This window comes from Hippocampus comes, unplaced genomic scaffold (genome assembly GCF_001891065.2).
Source record: "Hippocampus comes isolate QL1 unplaced genomic scaffold, H_comes_QL1_v1.1 scaffold104, whole genome shotgun sequence".
Classification (NCBI taxonomy): domain Eukaryota; kingdom Metazoa; phylum Chordata; class Actinopteri; order Syngnathiformes; family Syngnathidae; genus Hippocampus; species Hippocampus comes.
Window position 1 is genome coordinate 4903106 of NW_017806072.1, and position 24293 is coordinate 4927398.

At 40.3% G+C, this 24293-nt stretch overlaps 1 protein-coding gene and 1 long non-coding RNA gene across 3 annotated transcripts in view; one reads left to right on the forward strand and one right to left on the reverse strand.

The window, feature by feature from the left end:
• The window catches only part of tspan9a (tetraspanin 9a), a 179904-nt gene that overhangs the window by 48317 nt on the left and 107294 nt on the right, over positions 1-24293 (reverse strand). The gene's annotated exons all lie outside the window — the stretch shown is intronic.
• On the forward strand, positions 19462-24275 carry LOC109530447 (uncharacterized). Its single transcript, XR_002171013.1, has 3 exons — positions 19462-19471; positions 21683-21685; positions 24198-24275. It is a non-coding gene; the product is annotated as an uncharacterized LOC109530447 (long non-coding RNA).

A 24293-nucleotide genomic window follows, 5' to 3' on the forward strand; every position in this document is an offset into this window, starting at 1 on the left:
ACATTAATGCCTTGGTCTCAAAGCCTTCCATCTCACTCATCTTTCATGACATTGCAAATCGATGGCTTCCCTACCCTGTGCTACAGTAGTTCTGGCCGTTGTATCATAGCATTTAAGAACATACCTTTGCAGAATAGAAGCAAGTGACAAATACAACGTGGCAATGTCTCTCCAAATACAAAGTAAAAGAAATAACCTGCCATAACATGGTGTGTGCATATAGTATTTTATGTTATGTAATTCCACGGGAGGGGTACCAGAGCGAAAACCACTCCAACTATCATTGTTAAGTGAAGGTTTCTCTGATAGTGTCAATAAAATCTGAGCATTCGTAATTTAGTAAGTGTCGTATGTTCAATTGTGTTAAATAGTGCGGGGACATGATATGTCCTGTGATTATAGGTGCAAACCATTAAAACAAGAATATCATTTGCTTTCACTGTACTTTCTAATGATCTTTATAGACAGCCACATTTTAAATTGACATGCATCACATCAGCTGTGAAAATAATCTGTCAAAGCAGTCAAAAAAGCATTCCACTGTAGGAAGTCAGTAACATGAATGAAAAAACATTGTACTTATTTATTCTAAATCTGAAGGGATTCCGGTCGGGTCAGGAAAAAAATAAAAAACAAACAGAAAATCATCCGTGAAAGACCAGTGTATTGCTAGCACCACCATAAATCCTATAGGATAAATATGACAATATATCGCGATTTGTATGCACAATGGATGCTATCATTGCTCTAAAATACTTTATTGAATGGTCATTCTCTTTTGCAGATGAAGACGTTTTACAAGAAAGATGATGACATTCAAACCTCCAAACTACCCTTCCAAAAGCAAAATGACAATAATCAAGGTAGTACTTTTAGTTATGAATGCTTTCTCAGTAGAATGTTAAGTTGTGCTGCGACAGAACATCAAACCAAGCTTCAATAGAAAAATCCTCATCAAAGAATCGCTTCAATACCTTTTCACTCAAAATCCTCCTCCACCATCTTTATACAGCATCATTAATGAAGACAACAAGCTGTGAGTCAATCTTGAGATGGAATGATGGACAGCGAGTGTGGACCCACTTGAGAGATTCCAATATCCGACACTCCAAAAGCTTTGCCTACAGTGGTCACAAGGCTCCTTTGGTCATCTGTCACGACCTCAAAAGCGCTTTTTTTCTGTTTTTCCAAATCTGATTTGAGGTGGCATCCTATGAAGTAAATTCATTGTTTGGGTCAAATGTCACACATTGCCTTTTACGAGAAAAACATGAGCCATTTTGATTTGTTGAGGGAAGATGAAAGCTTCTTATCCGCTGATGACTTCATTTGTAGGCGCAACATGGGAGAAATTAAAATGTGTGATTAAATCAGCTCATCTGCCTCTATTATGGGATTTTAAGTATGATGTGTCAGGGGTGTTCACACGTTAGGGATCAGATAAATACGTGTTAATTCATATTTTATCAACACCTACAATAAACAGCACCATCTTATTCATGTAACAATGAAAGGACAATAACATAAGTGAAGGCAATTTAAATGACCTACAAGTATATATTTTTAGTCATTTATTTGTGGTTGCCATTGCAAAGTTTATTTACCTTAGAAGTGAAGCTGTGTGTACACAATGGTGTTCTACAACCGGATTAGCAGCATTAAATGAAGGTTTCTCTTCGTTGCCTATTTAGACAGTGGCGCTTCCATTTGTGGTGGCAGAAATCCACTTTGTCTGACTGAGTTGTTAGGGCTGTGACATTTGGCAAATAACATTCTCAAGTGTAATTTAAAAGTGACTGCAACCCCCAACAATATTGATTCTCGCTGCAAATACATGAAACGTGGCCCCTTTAGAATAAGTGCAATAGCTAAACTATCACTGTCCGTGTAAACACTGACGGTCTAATCAAACATTTTATTGCTTTCCTTTCCTTTGTTCGTGTTGTGTTGTGTAAGTGTTGTTTGGAATCTGTTATCAACCAAAAGCTGAAAACAGCATGAGGAGATGAACATGGACAAGCTAGCACTTTGTGTTTGAATTTAGAGGAAAAAACAAAACCCAAAACAATGGGAGATGACGGAATACTCTGTGAGAAGAATATTGAAATACACTGCCACCGTCACACTGCCCATTAATCAAAAACTTGGTCCCTTCATCTCAACTTATCAGTATTGTCCTTTGGTGTGAATGTGAGTGTAAATTTTGGTTTCTCAAGATGTGTCCTACAATTGGCTGGCGACCAGTCCGGGGTGTAGCCCACCTCTTGCCTAAGGTCACTAAGATAGAGACCAGCACAACCTAGTCAAGATAAGCCCTGCATTGGGCATTGTCTTTTTGATTGAGACTTCCAACCTCAGAAAGACACTCCAGAGACATGGAATTGTTGAAGAAAACACACAAACAATAGGGTCGCGAGTTCGAGCCAGCCAAGCCTCAGGGGGATGACTTCAGCTTGCAGTTAATTAATAGGATCTTGAAAATGGTTCTGAATTGTATTTTTGGAGTCTCAGCAGAAAAAGAAACTTTGTGCTTATGAATTAAAGATGCAGTGCAGTGTTCCCCTTCGTGACTGAATGAGGGCTGACACTATGAGAGACAGAAGTATGTGTAATTATACTGTACAAGTCTACTTTGTTGCGTGTCGTCTGCAGATGTTTGCCCATTAGGATGACATTCGGAAATGTTATCTCTGTGCAGCCAGACACCAAAATAGGCAATGCGGTCTGATGAAGAGTCACCTTCTCTAACCTCACAGCCTTCCCAATCCATGATCCACCATGTGAATAATGGAGCACTGGAGGCAAGACTCTCTTCCTGCCATTACTGCTTTTTGTGCTTTTAGACAGGCAGGACGTGGAAACCAGCATAAAATGACACCCGAAAGGCTCCCTTTGAGTGCTTATTTTCTCCACAGATACAATCCCACTATCTCCTCTTCATCTTGCCATGTAGGAACCTAAAAAAAAGTATTTGTGAGACAACAGGATGGAGAGAAACTCTATTTTTTCCCATAGGTTGGAATGTTATTTAATTTCTCTCTCTGTGTGTCCTGTGATTGACTGAAAGCTAGTCCGAGGTGTACACCACATCTCACCGAAAATCGCTTGGGACAGGCTTCGGCTCATGACCCTGAACAGGATGAGCATGAGAAAATGGATGCTGGATGGGTAGTCAGGGGCAAACTCATCATCGCTGTACTTTTATTGACTGTCTTACATTTTAAGTAACATTCACAACAGCCATGCGACCTTAAAAAGAAGTAAATTGCTATTCAAATAAAAGCTAAAATGTGTTCTCGGATTAAATTTTGATGATGAGTATCAAGGCCGACTAATAGCAAAACAAGCCTTGTGGAGCTAATCCTGTAGGCACTCACTAATCTCACATCTCATGAAATATGCTGAAGTGTTGTGAGATATACACAAGCCTTGCGTGACATCAGGCACAGCGGCTCTACTCCTGAATTATGCGTAACTTCACAAATTTATTTCGTGGCTTGTGATAATTTTGTATAGTGCGCAAGCCCAGTGGAAGACTGTCTTTTATTTAAATGAGATGCTCTGTAATTAGAAGCAAATCAAATCTTCTGGGACACAACAGTGAGAATTAAATGGTTTGACTAATCATGGAGAACAAAAGTGGAAACAAGAGCTGGAAACCACAGGTGGCCAGCTTTCGGCGGACCCATTTACAATTAAAACACACAAGCATCTTCGGCTCCATTGATACTAGTGTGTAATCAGAGGAAAGCTGCTGATGTCTCTCCTCTTGTTGTGAACAAACACACCAACCCCAGAAAAGAGAGAAGTACACATGAAAGAATGCGCAGACAATATGTGTCAGCATGTCAAGTCTCTATTTCCCTCCACGGCTTGCGGATCACAGCAGCACTCTATTGTTAATTGGCATCTAATTAGTCGAGAACATTCTATAGGAGGCCATGCAATGCTTGGAAATGGAGAGAACACCTACTGCTGAAACCTTTCTGCATTGCTGCTTCTCAAACAGAGCCTTTCGACACACACATAGCAAAAATATGACCAATGTGCATCCTTCGACACACAAATAATTCTGTTTGTGGAATATTTGAAGAGCTCAGTATGACACATCACTGCGTTTTGTTTCCAGACGCTGGCCGGAGGGAGGTGGTGCTTTGCCGAGCTGCTCACTGGAAATATTGTATTAAGGCTAAGACACATTGCGTGTTGCATGTGGACAGAAAAGGGAATCAAAATAATTATGTTCGCCTACTTTCTTTCTTTCTCTACTATGACCTTCATTTTTAACCGTAGTGAAAAACGATACAAGATCTTTTCCAACGCTATCCATCCTGCTTTGTCTGAAGGGATAATACATCAAAGAATGTCACAGCTGTGTGAATAGTTAACCTAAGTCTAAAAATCAGTAGAAGTCAGACCTGCTGCAAGGCAGAAATGGTGTCAATTTGATTGGGTGAATGACATTACTGCTCATGGAAAGAAAGCACCATAAATCCGTAGTGCCAAGCCACACTTACTTATGCAAATGTGACCTGCGCTTACAGTTTCCTCATTTCAACGCTATCTTCTTGCACAACTATCAATAAATAATGAAATAGCCTCTGCTTAGTTGTTTCCCGGCTGGATAATGACCCAATATGAAATCCTGCCAAAAAAAGCTCCTAGCTACTTTGTTTTTATGTTCCAAACAATGAATCTCAAGTTGGCCAAGTATCTGATCTCCTGATTATTTTGTTAGTCCACCTGAAAATGTTTACACGTCAAATGCAATCTATATTCCGGATGAGGATAAGTTATAAAACCTCCTTAGGAAAAAAAAAAATATGACTAGAGGCTATGTCTGAGAAGAACATGGGCAACATAGGTGAACTGGTGATCTCAGAAGCTCCCTGAGAAGAACGATCAATATCCTCCCATCTTTGCTTTTTTTCCTCTGTCGGACAAAGATAGATACTACTATCTATACAGAGCAGAGAAAGAGACTGTTCTAAGCCGAGGTGGGTAGCAGTGGGTGGTGAAGATGGTCAATGCAATTATTTCTCCATCAGAGCACACTTTGTATTCCAGACAGATACCTGGAAAGCCCCGTTTAAGGAGGCACTCTATTGGAGGCACTCTATTGGGCTACTCATATTTTCACTCAAATATACATATTTTCACTCAAATATACATATTTTCACTCAAATTCAGCCTGGAAAGTTACACTTTCCAGGCTGAATTTCAGCTGAGATTGCGCAGATAGTTGGACACACCTCCCATCAGTCGCATTTCGAGAGATGACCATAAAACCTCACATTGACACCAATGGCCATTATTGACCCAATACACGTTTTTAAGGCAGAACCCCCCCAGCAATTGATGCATAGGTTTGATCTTTTTTTCTTTCTCATGTTGGCTGCATGACAGTCACTGTATGACTTGCAGAGCTATGTGGTGAAATAATGACAAGTGCTAGAAAGGGAGAGACAGTGAGAGAGCGAGCGAGAAGGGTGGGTAAAAATCTAATAAAATAACCACTATTTAGATACATATTATTCCCCAAAACCAATGTTTGGAAATTCCGGATAGATTGTGAGAGAAATATCAGTTACTCACTTTCTGAGCACTGGCAAGAGGAAATGTGCCAGGCATGCAAGCTCCAAACTACACCAGGGACTTGTATATGGCTCCTCACTCGGGCACGTCTTCTTTGATGCATGCTGTTTGTTTCTGCATATGTGAGTGAAGTGGACTCAATGTATAATTGATATAATGTATTTCGAAGAGAAAAAAAAGTCGTGTCAAATGTACTTTTATCCAAAGAGTTGGAATTTAGGAGCTTCATTGTACGGTGCACTTAGAAAGTGAACACACCCCTTTAAAAATATCATCTTCTTCCTTCGGACCATAGTAAATTACTTGTGACATTACCTGTCCAATTCAATGGAAGTGCGGAGAGCATGAAAAAAATCCTTGGGGTGCTGCATTGATGTCATTGGTATTCAGAGGGGCGCAGCTACACCAGACTATCCATCCATCCAGCCATGCATCATCGGCACCACTTATCCTCACGAGAGTCGCGGGCACGCTGGAGCCAATCCCAGCTGTCTTTGGGCAGCAGGTGGGGTACAACCCTGAATTGGTTGCCATCCAATCGCAGGGCACACATCGACAACTAGAGTACTCGGAGAAAACCTACGCAGGCACATGCAAAATCCACACAGGGAGGCCGTAGCTGGAATCAAACCCTACACCTCTGCACTGCGAGGTGGGCATGTTAACAAGTCGCCCACCATGCCACCCTACACCCTACTACTTTAAGGCAATTAATTGCACCAAACCGAGTGTGTAAAAAAGTGTCAAAGGATATCAAGGACAGTCATAAAGATGATCAACAACTACTGCATGGGTTACTTCCAGAGTTCTTGACATCATCACATCTCAAATGGCTCCTGGTACTATACTGAACCGGTGCCATGCACTCTGGGAGTGCAAGTTTATTAATTCACACAGGCTCCAAATGTCACATGAAAAATGAAACATTTCATTGTACCGCTTCTCTTGTGGCGAGAGTGGCATGGAGATTTGCCATGTAACACTCCTAGTGGTTCTCCCTCCATCTTTGTGATAATATATTCAGAATGCATTCCACTGAAGTTCCTCTCCTTACTTTTCCTTTCTGCAGGTATTGTCGGCACGGTGCTGCACAGTTTCAATGATTGACTATAGCCACCATATGCCAAACCAGCAAAGGCAGATGGCCAACTGCCCTAAACGTGGTTTTGCCTCATTAAATTAAAAAAAACAATGAAATCAATCAATAAAAGAAACAGTCAACATCTGTCTTATGGTAAGTTATTCATATATGTATTATACTACTTTGGTACCTTAACTTCCAAGTTAGGCTGACCAGTTAAGTGCATTTGCAATATAATCACGGTTTTATAAAACGAGATTTCCCAATTGCAAAAGCCGCAATTTAAAGCCCATTTTATTTTTTTATTATTTTTTTTTTTTTTGGTAGCTGGCATGGATTAATGGCATTTCAGTTCATTTCAATGGGAATATTGATTTGATGTATTGGTACAAATAAATTGAGGGACGAGCGTGGTCACTGTATGAATTATGTGTTATTCAGGGTACGACTGTAATTTAAAATCCCTGGAGGGGAAACCCTGTGTAGCACGATTTCGATCAAACAAAGAGCCAAACCACACACATGTAAAGACGTGGCAGGAGACCTGAAATGCGTAGCCATAGTATTAAATGGATACATCTATTTAGGCCGTCAGGTATTGCATGTCTGCTCTTTTACTTCCACTTAACATTTGCTTAACCTACATACTTCTAGCTCTCATTTTCTCTCTCTTTCTCTTTCTCTCCTCCTCTCCGGTTCCTTTATTTACAGGACTAATTCCCTCAGTCCAAGTCGCTGCTATACCGCCAGTCGCTATCAGTTTGGATACATTTCATCGTTCCGTGAGATAAGCCTACAGAGTTCATGAGGATTGGGGGAACCATCTGGCAACATTTCTCATCCGGATGAATGACAAAAGACGTGATGATTAATAATTTGTCAAACATAGCTTGCTGTATTCAAAGGGCCTTGATTAAATCTGCCCCAAAAACGTTGAAATATGAGACTGTAACTCATATTGTAGCGAGACCTGCTGTTTTTCATGCAAATGCTCATAAAAGACAAATTACAGTCACAGATGCTGATCATGATACTCAAGGAATTCTGGAGAAACACCCTGATTAGGATTCATTGTCTGATTTACATGAATATTTATCCACAATCAAATGAGCAAGTCATTTTGTGATTAGACTCTCACCCTAATATTAACAATAAAAGTTGGACTAAAAACGTGTTGCCTCAAGAGGTTTACTGATTATAGTCATTCCTTTGTAAATAATTATGCACTTCATATATCATATCTCACACAGATGACATTATTTGGTATTTAACTGATTCTTAAGACAAACTCTTCTCCTTTTGTATATACATGTAGCATGCGGGGATCATCTTAGATCAGGACTTGGCAACCTGAGGTTCTCAGAGCCTTTTACCACCTCCTCCAGTAAAAGAGTCATAAAACCCTTTTGTTGTCTAAATAGATGATATCACTGCAATGAAAATTCCACAGCAAAGAGAGGAAGCAGCACATAAGTAATAAAGAAAGTAAGTAATTCAGTATACGAAGAAAAATACACATTCAGAGTAAGGATTGTGATACTGAGGATTGTTGATTGAGAGACCAGTTAGCAGCAAAATATTGCATTTGGCTCAATGAGTGTATTGAAGGAGACTTCTGTATGCTATATGCTACTCACCAATATGACCTCATCTTAAACTGCAAGCAGAAGTTAATTGAGAAAAAAAAACCCTGAGGTAGACCAATCTCGCAGCCCTACACATAATGAAATTCTCCATAGAAAATTGTTTATTTACTACTGCCGTCCTGTCCTCACTCACTCTTCATTTGTAGTGAAATAGGGCAAGGTGAGGTGCAATGATTGGCCGAGATGTGGATAATATCAAAGAATTTAGCATGCCGCTTCTCGCTTCACATCCTGATTGCTCCTGTTGCTATTCAGGCTCAGCCTCGAAGCAGCACTCCATTCAAGTCGGAATGATTAACAACCAGTCAATTCAAAGTCACTGCTGGCAAAAGGCTGTCAGTTTTTCCACACTTCACAAACATGGTGGGCACAGTGCTAAAACACTCTACTTTGGTCTTTGCTATACTTGAAAGGGGTTTTATGGTAGGCAGACATAAATGGATATCAGAGTTGACAAGCTGTGGGTGCACTAAACTGCCCATAGGTCTGAATCGTCCTGTATCTTTGCTGCATGTGCTACTCCAGGGTGAAGTCTGTCTTTTGTCCTGGGTCAGCTGGGCTAGGCTGCAGTTTCCCCATTGACCCTGGCTAACATGAGATCTATACATTTCCAAGGAACCATCTAACACCTCCCACCCACCCCAAAGAATCTGCCACTCAGTGTTTTGTTGCACTGTCATATCAATCTGATGTGGAAGTCAAGGTAAGAAAACAATTAAAAATCTTTTGAAAGTCAATGAAAAACAAAGCCTCCGAAGGAGAATGGAGACGCCGAGCTAACATGCTTCCCCTCTTTTAATCAAAGACCATCCTTTGTACCAAACACTCCTTTCAACAGGTGGATTGTTCCTTCTTCTTTTGCTCCTCCCTTTCTTTGCTTTAGCATGTAAATTACCCTCCACACTGTGAGCGTGTTTTCCAGGGAAAGTTTCTAAATTACACTCACGTATTTAAACAAGTGCATTTCTGAGACACTCTCAAGAATGCCACCCCAGATGGAGGAGTTTTTAGCGAGCATTGCTGCTTTTGCTTGCACACTGTGATTCTTATGGTGACGGACATTTTCCGGAGGAAAGTAATCTTCTAGTCTGCCTGTCAAACGACAGGAACAACATGAGATGTGGCGACTGATTAATTTGATCTCCGGTTCCCTGACTTCTTGACATGATTGGGGCACATCCATCTGCTGTATGTGGCGATCTCCGATTGTCCTCCATCCTTGGAGGTTAAGACCGCATCAGGATGGATAATGGTGGCGTGACGAGTGTGCCAGCTAGGTGATGACTCTAAAGCGTATCTTGTATTGTTAGCATGTTGCTGCAGGACACCTGCCGGCAGATAGTGGCCCTATCTCGTTTAGACAGGAACAAATGAGACAGAAGATAGAGCTCATCCACGCCATCGTGACTTATCGCTGTGTCCAAAGGCCATTACCAACTGATACTAGCTGCTGCTGTCACTCGATTTGCATCTGATGGCCACCTATAAAAATGCCCACACTTCCATTTAATACTTTAACTAGGTTAGACATGGGCAACAAATTCGAATACAAATAAAAGTGTACACTTTCATTGGTGCGTAACACAATACCACACATATGCCTGAATGTTGTTTTTAAGAGCTGTGCATTTTTCCCAATTCAATATTAAAAACAAAAACCAAAAAAAAAAAACATTACAGTGACGTACAGAATGTGCACCTTCATTAAGTGGCCTTTTTCTTGGCCCATGACACACCTCTGCGCGAACATTCTTGGAATTTATCAAAATAATCTTTACAGATTACAGGTGCAACAAACTAACAGCGATAAAACAAAATCACCATCCCTGCCGGAGTACATCTAATAAGAATTCAACCACAACATAAAGTTGAAATTCTGCTTCTTTCCATTTGTGATTTACAATCAGAAAACATAAGGGCATGTATTATTAGAATGACTAATCATTGAAGCAATATGTTCCACATGAACTGCTTAAGACACCCTCTGTATGCACCGTATGGTGCACGTGACGGCGTGTGTCCTCCATGATGAGAACTCGTCATTATAGTTTGGAAGAGGCAGGCTCAGTAGGTATGCAAGTTATAGCTGCCATCACCTCAACGCTAATTGTGTAGACATTGGTGTGCCATATAGAATGACACAGGGGCAGAATATAAAGAATACACTGGGATCAATAGGTGACAGAATTCGATATTGACCTTCAACGAGAAAATACGATGCTTGGCAGGGGTCATGCACATAAGATTTGAATGCCCCGGTTGTCAATGTTTCACAGTCATCATCCCTTTGTGTGTTTCAATGCCCTTTTCCAATGAGTGTGTTTTCATCGCGTTTTAGTTCTCTCTTTGCCTAGCGTGCTTGTCAGAAGAGTTCCAGAGGAAAGTGAAATCAATGAATAATTTGTCAAGATTTCCTTTAAGAGACAGTGCCTTCAAGACACGAAATGTCCCTTTTACTTTTTCGGTATCAAGGCGTGGTGTAGTACAATTGCAATTGCAGTACAACGATAAATCTGGCTCCGTTTACAGGCTAAGAAATCCTGCTTAGCCTGTGCTCTCGGTGAAATAGAAGTTTATAATTAGATATTTTATAAATATCACGGTTATACTCTACACTATACAATACTACTATCTACCATACCATACTATGCGATACGATACAATACAAGAATATTCTATACTATACTATAAGATATCTACCGTACTTAAAAAAAAAAAAAAAAAAAAGTAAGCTTGTTGCATTAGCAGAATGGTAGTCATCTATCTCACAGTCAGGTGGGAAAGCAGGTGTTTGCCAGTGTTTGTGGCAGCGGCCAAATATGAGCCATTAACAAGGTGCTAATTTTCATGCAGGCAACAACAAACAGCAACTGGAGCATCAGAAATGAATGCCGAAAGATGGGTATGAATATACATGTGTTAGATTTTTATGACCTTGGCAGGCTTCTTCATGTAAATGAACTGTATTCATTAAATGAGACTACAACATTTTAAGGGGCCTCTGCTGGCCGATGCTCCAGGCTCAGAATGTGCGCTATACTGTTAGCGTCGCCCACACCTATGGACACAAAAACCGGCTTGTGCGTGTGATGCAACGAAGATCCCCACTGCTGCAGTCTGCATCTACTTTACCGGCATGCAAGCAGAGACATCTATGAAAGCATACTGATGCATTGTCTTTGTGTCTCAGCCAGCATACATCCTCCACAAAAAAACACTTCTTTCAATGAGAGCATTCTTGTCTACCAAACTGACTGCCCCACAACAATTACCGTATTATGGAAAAACAAACCAAATTTGTAGCCACCGCATGTTTCCAGGCGATATTGGATAGCAGCTTATCAAGGCTCATAAAGCATTTCTTTTGTAAAACAGTCAAAAGACAAATGTGATTGCTTTAGAGGAGGGACCACCAGCTTTTTGGAAACAAGGCTATGATTTTAATTCAAACTTCAGGAATAAAATTTGAGTTACCTTTAATTAAATGCCATTAGAGTTGAAAACATAGATCATGTTAATGATTTCCCACAACCAGCAACAATGATGACACTAGGTAGGGAATAGATTAATATGGATATGCAACACCTGATTTATTTTAATCTCTGTAAATGTTTCCATTTTTTTAATGGTGAACTTTTATCCCATCATTGGTGGGTTATTTTTAGAACAAGCCCGCAGGCTACTCTTGTGGTCCTTGGGGACTAGGTGGTGCCACTATGGTGGTGGCATTACGTTGGTGAGCCTGACTACTTTTTCTTTTCCAGCACCAGTACCAAAATTTCGATGCAGCCTTGTCTTCTGATAAGAATGAAACGGATGCCCAAACAAATTAAAATGCTCCAAACTCCTCAATTTGAATTAAAAGGACAAATCTAAATGGATTTTCATTTGCACTCATTTTGGCAATCCAATCAGAAGTCCTGGCTAGGGTCCATTTGGAAAAGCCAGGCTGTGTTTTTGGCACATGCTTTGTCTTGATGTACATTCGGAGTGACATCATCGTTTCCACAAATCACAATATGGTGACATCCAACCCGAGCTGGTGTGTAACGGGAGACACTTGCCACTTGTTTTTATCAAGCTATTACTTTGATAAAAATGAAGAAATAATCACAACTACTATGCTCAATAGACAACCGACTCCATCTTGACAAATCACATGATGTTTACATCGATCTGCACATGTAACACATCTGTAAAACAGCCTTTCCAATTAAACGTAGTGGCGCATGTAAGCCTGTCACGATAATTTTTTCCAGATGATATATTTTCCCAGGAAACGGACAGCTAAAGGAACGTATCATTGTTGTTGTTGTTGTTGTCTTTGAAATGCCACTGATATAGTAATGATGTCAGAACAAAGATTAAAATACTTTTCACTGAAATTATCTTTCAATGCAAGGATATTGAACATTTGCATTGAAATTGGGGAAAAATAAAATATCTCGGATACGAAATGACTCGAGCTGTGTTAAAAATAAATGCACTTCAGCAACTATTGACATCACATACAACCACATAGTATCTGTAGTGGGAGAGTAAAATGAGATGTCTTTCATCTCCTTCACAATGTCCTCTTTCGCCAGCTTGTACAAGGCTGGAATGGCTGTTTGAGAAATCCACTATTTTTTTAAGGCAAATTGAACAGCTTATCTAGTCTCCAATTAGGTTAAAAATGAAAGCGTGATCACAGAAAGTATGTGCTCAGACAATTATTGTTGTCATTTTCATTGTTGAGTGTGTATTTTTCTTCAATACATTTTAGTCATCAGAAATATATGACAGTACTTTCTGTAGATGCCAGCACACTATAGTGATAGGCAAAAAAATGAAATGTTCTTCCAGAAGGTACATTCATCCTTTGTATCCAACTCTCATTTATCCGCGATAGGTTTTGGCCACCTTCTGTAAACAAGCCCTGATTCCACACTGTTGAAGTACGTTTGTGACTAAATGTATGTAGTATTCATACTTTTTAATATTTTGGTTTGCTGGTTACCTATGAGATTTTTGTAATGTCAGGTACTCTGGATCAACAAAGTTTGTTTTCCAACAAATGAATACACTCCTAAATAAACACTCAAATTTTTAAATACGTCTTCTGTCATGGTGCATGTAGGCTGATGTGTTTGTATTAACGTAGAGCTGTAATCTTTCCATTGCAAGACTACGATGCACCAGAGAGCTTGCATTGGGGAGACACACCTCCGTACGCTGGTCTTGCTGTCAATTCTGGCACTCAAAACGGGTATGTGGTACCAGTCGCCATTCTCTTGAAGTCCCTGGCGGGTGTACCAGAAAGGTGTAGACAATGCGCCTTATAATATGATGCGTCTTATATGTGGATCAATATTCTGATTTCTTGGACGTAGCATTTGAAATGTTCTGTAAAGCGCTTTGTTACAGCTGCAGCAGTTGTGAAAGCGCTATATCAATAGAGCTGTATTGTATTGTATTGTATTCCCTTTAGTGTAGCTCCATAAATTGTAGCATCTATCTAGGTGCCTTATAATGTGGTGTGCCCTTTATATTTTTTATATATATATATATATATATATATATATATATATATATACTAAATGTTTCAAGCAAAAACAACAAATCTTACAAAATAATTTTGTAAATTTTGCAGGGGGGCCTCTAAATTCCAAGACAATAAAGTTTCTCTCTCTCTCTCTCTCTCTCTCTCTCTCTCTCTCTCTCTCTCTCTCTCTCCATGAAATGTTGAATTACAAATTTAAAAAGATTGTTTTAATATGCAATGTTTGAATATGCAAGTATATATATAGACCGTACATTGAAGGTGCGCCTTGTACTATGAAGCACCTTGTAGTGCAGAAAATACGGTGAATGATAATTTATCAAGTCCAAAAAAAATGACTGTGTCCATTAGTTGATATAGTTATTGTCGTGACAGAAATAGGCACATGTACAGACAAGATGGGAATTGATCATGTCACATGTAAAAAGTTGACTCGGAATGATAACAAAATCCCTGCATATAAACCTAATGAATGACCACGAAGACACTGCAGCATTCACGTCACAGTTCTTATCACTTCTTCTCATTTAAAACCAAGACTTCAAGTGACTGAACAGAGATGATGAGTAAGTGTTTGATTGCCTCTTTGTCACTACTGAAGTGTGTGTGCAAAAACTGTGTAGACCTTGTATGCACTTTGTATTAAAAACGATTAAATAACAAAAAGGCAGCCAGTGCGTGTTTCTGTCATTTTGACACAGTCAAGTGGGCAGACTAATCTGCCTGTGTGCAATATGTAATACTGTACCATGATCCTCATCTTTGTCATTAGCATATTTCTCAATCATCAGGAGTGGTTCAAGCTTTTGATTTCAGACCACTGTTCTCTGATTCTGCTGTCAACTCAGCATCTTTCACGGCCATGACACTATACCAGTGGTTCTTAACCTTACCGAACCCTCCCAGTTAATATGTACATTCACCGAACCCTTCATAAGTGAAAAATAAATATATATAATTCAAGATATAAAAAATAAATATATATATAATTCATGACATAAAAAAACGCATTTATTAAAAACAGAAAAAACTAAATAAGATTTCAGGAGATAAGTATACTTTTTTTTTTTTAAATAGTACGACGTACTATCACGACAGTCACATATTGACGACTAAGCTAACTAAATTTCCCACAGCACAGATTGGACAAGCAATGTCATGTGATCATCTGCAGCCAGTGATGGCCAAGCGGGCGTGTCATAACTAATTAACATGTTGAGTGCGTGTGTCTCACCCTGCATGGCAGAGGCTCCATCGAACCCCTGAGACCGAACCCAGGTTAAGAAACACTGCACTATACTATAACAGAGCTGCAACACACCAAATAACCAAGAGTCCATTTGAGCAGCCACTGTACATTCAGTGAGCTCAGCGTTGTACAGGCATAGTTCAAAACATGCTGATGGACTCTATTATTAATAAATAATGATAGCACTTTGGTTGTTTTGTGATGAGTTAACAAGCCTTACTTGCTGTAACAATCCACAGAAAATGAGCTTCAACCCAACTGTATGTCTACTTTTCATTTCCTTTTGTTAAAAACAGAGTAGCGAATATTTCCGCAGGGAATTCCTTTAATGGTTGCTTCTCTACTGTGGAACTCATTTTAAAATGCAGCTGCAAAAGGTCTCGCAGCATTTTTTGTAACTGTGGTTTGCACCGTCATGCATTTGAGTGTGTTACATCAGCCACTTGCATATAGCTAAAGAAATAACAAAAAAAAAGCAAAACAAGAGATGCTTCTTCACTCAAACCTTTGATTGCCACATCACCTTTAGATTACTGCCTTTCCTGCTACTACTTTCCTACTGTCCATTTTAGAGCACAACCTACCGAACACACCTTGCTGGGATGCAGCATGTAGCCCATGAGCCCACAAGACCAGTACAAGATTATCACTTCTTCAAAGCAAGATTTATTGCAGTGATACTCTTTAAATCAGTGAAGGGTTTTGACTGATGAAAACACTTAACGGTGAGCTGCAAATTGTTGGCGCCCGTGGCCTTAGCCATCAAAGCTGGACAGCTGCTGTGAATTTGGTTGTCGTTTCCACGTATTATAAATCTGGCAAAGGTAAAGTAAAAATGTTGCCAAGGTTAGCCCTATGCAGGAGGAAAAAAAAAGAGAGGAACTATGAGTGTGAGTCATCTCTTGGGGAGCTGTCACCAAAGATCAGTGTGTCGTTCACCTCTCTTCCACCTTAGGTTATGTCCTTCCTTTCTTCCATCCTTCCCATCCTCCATGCTGTCATAGTTCACTTCTTCCAACCCAAGAGACACAGAGCGTTTGTGGTGGCCAGTCTGTCTTCTCAGAAAGTCTGGTGCGAAAAATCTGTCCACACCCATCTGTCCCAATTTTTGTGGACTGCATTGGAGCAACACCATGCATACATAGAACAAACCATGCACCCAAAATGTCCACAATAGATGAATGAAAAAGATGAGATGTTAATGGGCTGGCCTGTAACATTTTGGCAGACCCTGCAATTTTTTTTTTCCCACAAAAGAAAGTCATTGTCATTAGCTTCGCCACACTACACTGATAAGTGCATTCATAGGCAAAAAATAAAAAAGTCTATATTAATAATTACTCCCATGGATGAGAGCATTTAATAAGGATGATGATCCCCACAGAGCACCTCTCAAAACGACTTTTTTGCTATGCTACAACTGTCCCATTTCAGCCGTAATGAAGCATGTGTGTCCCAATAAGAGTAATAATTAACAACTAGTCACAGTCACAGCCCAAACTGTACTCAGTCTAAAAGTGGTCATAGTGGTGCACAATTGCAGCACAAAATGCTGAGTGGTATCTCAACGTTTTGAGTGAAAATCAAAACTTGGAAATATTATCCTTGTGGCTTGTGACGGCAGCATACAAAACTTGGAAGAAAATGAATTCAGTGTAAGTAGGAATGGAAATGAAAAAATATCATAATGTGTGTATCTGCAATTTAGAATGTCCCCGTTCAGAGTGATTAGATGACTGAAGGTTATACTCTAGATGTTATTTGTTTTTATTTTATGTTTTGTGAACGTGTTGCTTGTGAATATTTATTTTTAGGTGGCAGTTTTAAGATAGTATGCTCCAAACAGAAGCTAATTTAAAAAAACATGAATGTCTACAGTCAATCAGGTTTGTGGGGAACGTATTTTTGTGAACAAAGGAAAGTGCATTCATCCTCAATCATTCATGACTACTGCTCCATAGCCATCATTATTACAATTTTAAAGTGTGGCCTTCACCTTCAGGCAATAGAATGTCCTCTTGAACATCAAATAGTTATGTTTTGTGTGCCTCTTGTTAAACGTGCTTTGCATGCCACAGGCAATCACCCAAGTATGCATAGCCCATTTCAGAACACATACAAGCATTCTATCTTGAGAAATGAAGCATATACAGGAGGGAAAGTCTCCTTCGTGTTTGTGAGTAAGGGTGGTAATTGCAAATTGGCGTAAAACAAACAAGGGGAACAATTTACTACAGTGGTGTGATAAGAGGCGGCCAATGTCAAGAGGACAGTTTATGTCTGGAGTGATAAGCCAGAGAATGAATTTGCATGTGGTATGGCTGCCAGTAACCTGGGCTTGCTTCAAAGCGTGCCAGTGCAAGTCCCTTATCTTGTGGTGGAGCCAAGTGCCTTGATTGGTGCTAGCAATTGTGTCTTCAGCAGAAATATCATAGCTTCTTATTTGCATCATCTTGTGTACACAAATAAGAGTCCAAGTCAAATTGGATCGGACACAACCAGAGCAATGCAACGACCAGCTCTAATGGAGACCTGGGCTTCCAAATTAGAACACAGTTGAGCTGCAGTAAACAATGTAACGTCTCGAAGGACAGGCTGAATTGCACGGCTCACCGCATAATTCACAAAAATGGCCCCATTAAAAATAACGATAAAAACATGTCTGACATTTGAATACCATCTTGTCTGGCAGCGTACTTATACAATGTAACCATGCAAGCTACATTATGCTTTGTTTTATGGCTGAGTTATAACACAGCACTAATCTGTGGCAGTTTGGTTAAATAAATCAATACATTCGCTCGCATGTTTCATAAATTTGTCTCATTTGTTACGGCTAACATCATGAATGTGTGTGTGTGCATCACTGCGTGTTGGAGCCTAGCCTGCAATGTGGGCTCATTACCATTCAAGCAGCCAGCCCCTGAGTCCCTGACCCAAATTCAAGATGACACATGTAAAATAAACAAATTCAAAGTCAACCTTCTACTCATATTTTCAGCGTATTGTGGCACAGATGTCCAGTGATTCCTGGACCTGCCAATATTGTTTTGTAAAGAGCAAGGTGATCTGGGGAAACTGCAGTCATAGGTGCTATTGTGGCTTCTTTCAGTTGGTTCTTTGAGCGGACAGACGGTCTGGTTACATGACATGTTTTTTTTTCTTTACATTTTTAAAAGTTCCCTCTGCAGGCGAAATTAAAAGAATATGCTTTAGAAAAAAAATAACACTGAAATCACTGGAATCACTGTGTGCATGCCATGCCAGTCGTTGGCAACGCTGTAAAGATTGACTAATGGCATGTCCACGGACTGCCTGTCTGCCAGGTCTCACCCGAAACTGGTATGGTAAATGTGCACTTTGCGGGTGAAAACGCACAAACGCAAACAGCAGCATTGTGTCCATTATCGTTTTGTTTGTGATGTATATATGCGTGAATGTGAGCGGTTCCTACTCATAGTAAATTTTTAAAGTACTGTATTTTCCACACTAAAAGGCGCACTGGATTATGAGGCGCAACTTCAATGAATGGCCTGTTTTGTATTTTTTTTTCATATAATGGACGCACTGCACTATAAGACACAATCCACAATGCATCCATTAGATGGTTCTACGCTCAAGGAAATCCGAACAGAACTGTCGCAACACCACTCGAGTGAAGTGCGCCTCAGTAGTCTATAGTCGCTCTCTACTGTGCGCGCATGAGCGCGAGCACGTTTGCACGTGGTCCAACCAATCAGCGCCGAAGCAACCACGTCACAGATCAAAGAAGCTTTGAACAAACGACAACAGCTGAGCTTAGTTGTTGAGTGGCGTTGCTACAGAACGATCAGATGTCAGTAAAACTTATTTAATAAAGCAGTGACATAGTTCACTTAACCAACAGCAAGTTATAACATTGACTCGTTAACATTGAACTCTCTTGCCGCTGCTCTATTTCTGTGTTCAACTGCGTAACCCCTTCCCTTAAGTTTGAACTCTGCGTTGTAAGCATGTCTCTAGCAAGGAGCCATTTTGGGGTTGACATATTACGTAAACACCATGAACAAGGCGCATCGGATTTTAAGGCGCGCTGTGAGCTTTTAAGAAAATGGAAGGTTTTTAGGTGCGCCTTTTAGTGTGGAAAATACGGTAAATTCTAAATTAAACCTGACATTGCTAAATGTATTTCAAAATGTTACTTTCAATGTACAGGTTGAGGAATAATGAAGATGAACTTGCAAAGGAACTGATACTGAGAAACAATCAAAACTTTTCTGTATTTGTGTGAGACTTCTTTTTGTTTTATTGTAGAGCACTTAAATTTAGTATGCGGTCCCTGGTACCGTGGTGGTGGTGAGTAGCACAACACTAATACAGTACCAACTGGAGCTAATTCACATTCAGTCTTCAGATATTAAAATGCAGTATGTGCTAATCTACAGCACTATACATTTCACACACTTAATTAAACATGAGTCAGGAAGGAACGTATTTACTCTCAGAAGACATGATATGGTATCCTCCAGCCTGCAAGCCTCTCAGCAGCCGAGGAGTCTGACCGTGAAACATTGATCTCACTGTGATTTGCCTTTGGGTGCCTCAAAAAAAAAAAAAATAAATGCTGAGTCGTTCAATTTGCAAGCAGCAACATTCACTGCTTAAGTGCAGATTAGCATTAATTGGGCTTCCTGAGGTGAAAAGACAAGGTGATGATGTACTATCTATCGCCATCCGTGCACAAGGATACACTTGATTTGTTTGGCTGGTGGTAAACATCATGGTCAGCTTCACCAGTATGAAATGAAATATTTACAAGATAAACTACAACGGAACTGGAAACAGATGTCATCTACAGCATGTCAAAGGCGGAATTCTGTAGCACTGCGACCACAGACATAGGAGGTTCTAACTGGGTCACTGTTATATCAAGGCCACATGACAATGTTTGAAGAGCTTAAATCATTGTTCAAATTGTATTCGCAGACAGATTGCTGCAAAGTGAAATATGTTTTAAACAGTGAAATTATTCCAACATGTCTCCACTCCGCCTCACCAAATTTTTGGTGTAAAACACAGGATCAATACTACTTGACACTGACCTTTGTTTTATCTCTCTCTCTCTCTCTCTCTCTCTCTCTCTCTCTCTCTCTCTCTCGAGAGAGAGAGAGATCTTTTTTTATTCCAGCTCTGATAGTTGTTCGTTTCTGTGTACGACTGGCTGGCAACCGGTTCAGTGTGTCCCCCGCCTACTACCCGAAGACAGCTGGGATAGGCTCCAGTATGCCCCCTGTGTGTGTGTGTGTGTGTGTGTGTGTGTGTGTGTGTGTGTGTGTGTGTGTGTGTGTGTGTGTGTGTATAAAAAAAAGGGAATCGCAGATGGTGTTGTGGTACAATCGCCTAACTTGTGGGATCAGTTCCCACTCAGTGACTGTATGGATGTGGGTGTGAATGGTTGTTTGTCTCTAGATGTGCCCTGCGACTGGCTGGTGACCAGTTCAGGGTGTAGTCTGCCTTCTGCCCGAATTCAATTGGGTTAGGCTCTAGTACAGGGGTGCCCAAACTTTCTTGACCGAAGATCTACTTTTCGATCAACCAATCTCCCGTGATCGACCCGTTACTGCGCACGCGCGCATACGCACGCACACACGCAGGTACACACGCATGCCATGATGAGCAATAGCCTGATGCTGAGGCATGCGACGCACTTAGGCAGCCTGTTAACGATCGTAGCTCACGCGTACCGTTTTAAAATGTTTCTCTCAACCCTCCAGATTCCCATTTTTTGCCCGTCCCCTCGGTGAATTGTACAAAACAAACTGAATGAGAATAATGATAATGATAAAAGATATAGCGCAACAACTCTGATCACAAGCTGCAACTGCAGACTGCTGAGCGCTAACAACTTCCGGTGACGCAGTCACACGTCACCGTAGCTAACAACTTCCGGGGACGCAGTCACACGTCACCGTAGGTTAAAGATGACCTGCTTTATTTTATTTTATTTTTTAAATATACGTTTTGTGAAAGTGAGACTGATAGAATGATTAAGGTGCAGTGTGCATTAACACAAAACATATATTACCAGTACTAACATGCACAGAGACACAAATATTAGTTTTTTTTTCCCTCTACACCCCTCGGATCGACTTGGGACAAGTCCTTGACCTACTGCTCGCGATCGACGTAATGGGCACCCCTGCTCTAGCAACTCCCTTCAGTATTAGTGGTGTTGAAAATGGATGGATGGATGGATGGATGGACACGATCAATGACAGAGAGAGAGAGAGAGAGAGAGAGAGAGAGAGAGAGAGAGAGGGCAATTGTGTGCTCCTGAGAGCTGCAAGTTCATTGTTTGGCACCTTGTCAGGGTAAAAAGATGGAGGTGTACATATGCACAACAAATTACACAGATACACATCCACAGTCGTCAGTTATTTGAACAAATCAAGTCATGTTGTTAGTAGTCGAGTCATTTTCTCAAAGTAAATATGTGACTAATATTATATAATACCATACCATATTGAATTAATAAAGTCAGTTCTGGGGCAATGCAGAGGAGACTTTGAGAAATGAATAATGGAGAGCAGATAGTAGTCCCTATGCATTCTAATTCGCATGGGAGAGGCGCTGGTGTGTGATGTGTATCACAGAGATGCTTTCACAGAATACAGAGATGTATCACTTGCTCCTATGTGATCATTTTGTTTCTCTCCTCACCATTTTGTTGTGTTGATACATGTGTTTCCTCATTCCTGACCTGTCTAGTCACCACATTGTTGTCACTCATCTGCACTGTGTTATTGGATCAGCAGCATTCAGCCAACAATGTGCCCATTTTATCTCAGTATTGTTGCTAACAAAGTTGTTTAAATGCCAATTGGGGGAACAAACATTTTTATAGGAAACAATGCCCTTAAAACATCTGAGTTCATCCTGGCAGCCCATCACATGAATAGAATATACCCTCAACGGGATGAAGTAATCAGGTTCCCATTTGAAGCAAGTGTCTCATCCTCAAAATTTGCCAAGTAAGCGTTTTGGTTTTACAGTTTCAAATGATCAACTACTTTTTACATTTGTGTGAAAAGAATACTAAAAAAACAATACCCTTATATGCATCTGTCAAGCCAATCCCCTTTACTAAATGCCTTTATTATGCTTCATTAACTTTAAGACTGAGTATTTTATCGTTTTTATGGGCAACAATTTACGGCGGTAAACAAATTTTTACAGCCTCTATGACAGCAAGGAAGTAAAATGCTACAACCCTTGAATTGAGTATTTCTATATCCATTATTTTGAGCCGAACGATTGGAAGTCAAACGGCCGTCCTTTTACGGACTGGAATATCATGAATGGTTTTCAGTAAAGAATCGCTCTTTAAAGACACTGAGTCTATACCAGACATTTGCCAGTCAAAGAGACGGTTCATCTGGATTCAAAAACTGAGGGTTGATGTTTTAATTTTGTATTTTGAATAATCAAAGTGGGGGAGTATTGTGGAAGTGATGAGGCAATTGTCTTTGATAGCCAAGTTAAGACTCAAGGTGAAGCTGCAGTTATGCATGCATGGAACATATGGCGTGTCACCTACAAGGTGTATCAAAAAGAATTCCAGGCCTGGTGTCAAATCCAAATCACAAACTACAATTTTTTTCCCCTTCAAAGAAATGGGCGAATAGGGAGGTTGCTACGGCACTTACGTGTTCTTGTGGCCAGGAACAGTCTGATGCTCAGGGCACTGAGAGCTGGGCATATTCATGGTGAACCAACCACCATTCTGCCACATTTCTTTTCATACACTGCACAATGGAAACACACAGAATCTCTTTGTAAATGTGTTGGTTGATCTTTTAGGCTACATTGAAGGGGAAGCACTTTGGGCTCTATTGTCATATACAGGTGCCCATGTGCTTGGCGTAAAAATGGGCACAGCTCCATTTTCGTGCTGGGACAAGTCCAGTGTTTGGGACCTCGATGAGCCTCACTGGGCATCGGAGCTGCCGTCACCCTGATGCACCTGAAAATTTGGTCTCAGAAAGTTGACTGAGCTCAGCGTAAAAATGCATGCATATTCTTCTGCATGCTGGGATGAGTCTAGTTTAGCATGTTTGTGAATCTGGTAGTCCGCATTGCGTGTAGTTTGACATTCAAGTCAAGTCAAGTCAGTTTTTATTGTCAAATATGCTCTATGTGTAACATATAGCACAGATGAAATTATTTTCCTCTCTCAACCACTGTGCAAACATGTAGTGCATTGAACACACAGAGCTAAAATTTACGTAAAAATTTAAGACATAAATATATGAATTTCAGCAGACAGAGGGCATTTTCTCTAAATGCTGATAAATCTCACAGAGAGCCATGATTTATTTATTCTTTTACAGTATATGAATGACAAAAAGTGGGTACATAAATGTATTGTACCATCTGTAATCGAATGGATGAACATTATTTAATTGTACTGCCTTTGAGTATATGTTGCTGGGATAGCCAGATAAACCAACATATATGGAATAATAATTTCTGAACAAATTAAGGGAAAGTGGAGAAAGTCCACAGCACCCCGGATGATCACTCACAGCACACGAGGTGCCATGACACCCTTTTTGGGAATCGCTGATATAGTCGACAGTTAGTAAAATGTTGTCATGTGTCAGTTCGGGAACTCCATTCTTCCACTTACCAACTTACCACTAGTATAGTCATTAACATCAAGCAACATGAATGCTCCTGTGTTACCTCTATTCCCAAGTAGTAGCACACACTACGGATACGTTTATCTGGAATTTGTGCTAATGGCCTCAGCTGCACAACACTACACATCGCAGACAGGAAATCGAAGGAGCTGTAGTGATGCACAGATTAAGGCAAACTCCCTTGATGATACAAATGGACAAGGCATACGTGCAGAGATATTTGCCAGGGAGGTCACGCAATCTGAATGAAGCTATAGCAATCTATACGGGATGCTAATTAGACGATCTGAAAGGCAGGTAAATAGTGTCTATGTAAGTGATGGTTTGCTGTTGATGAGTGAGAACATACCGAGGACCTCAGTCGGCTTCTTGTGGGTCTTGATTGAGAGTGTGATTTTTGCAGTACAGCGCCGTGAAAAAGTATTTGCCTCCTTTCTGATTTCTGTGCTCTCTGCATATTTATCACACACAAAGGTTTCAGCCAAATAAATACCAAATG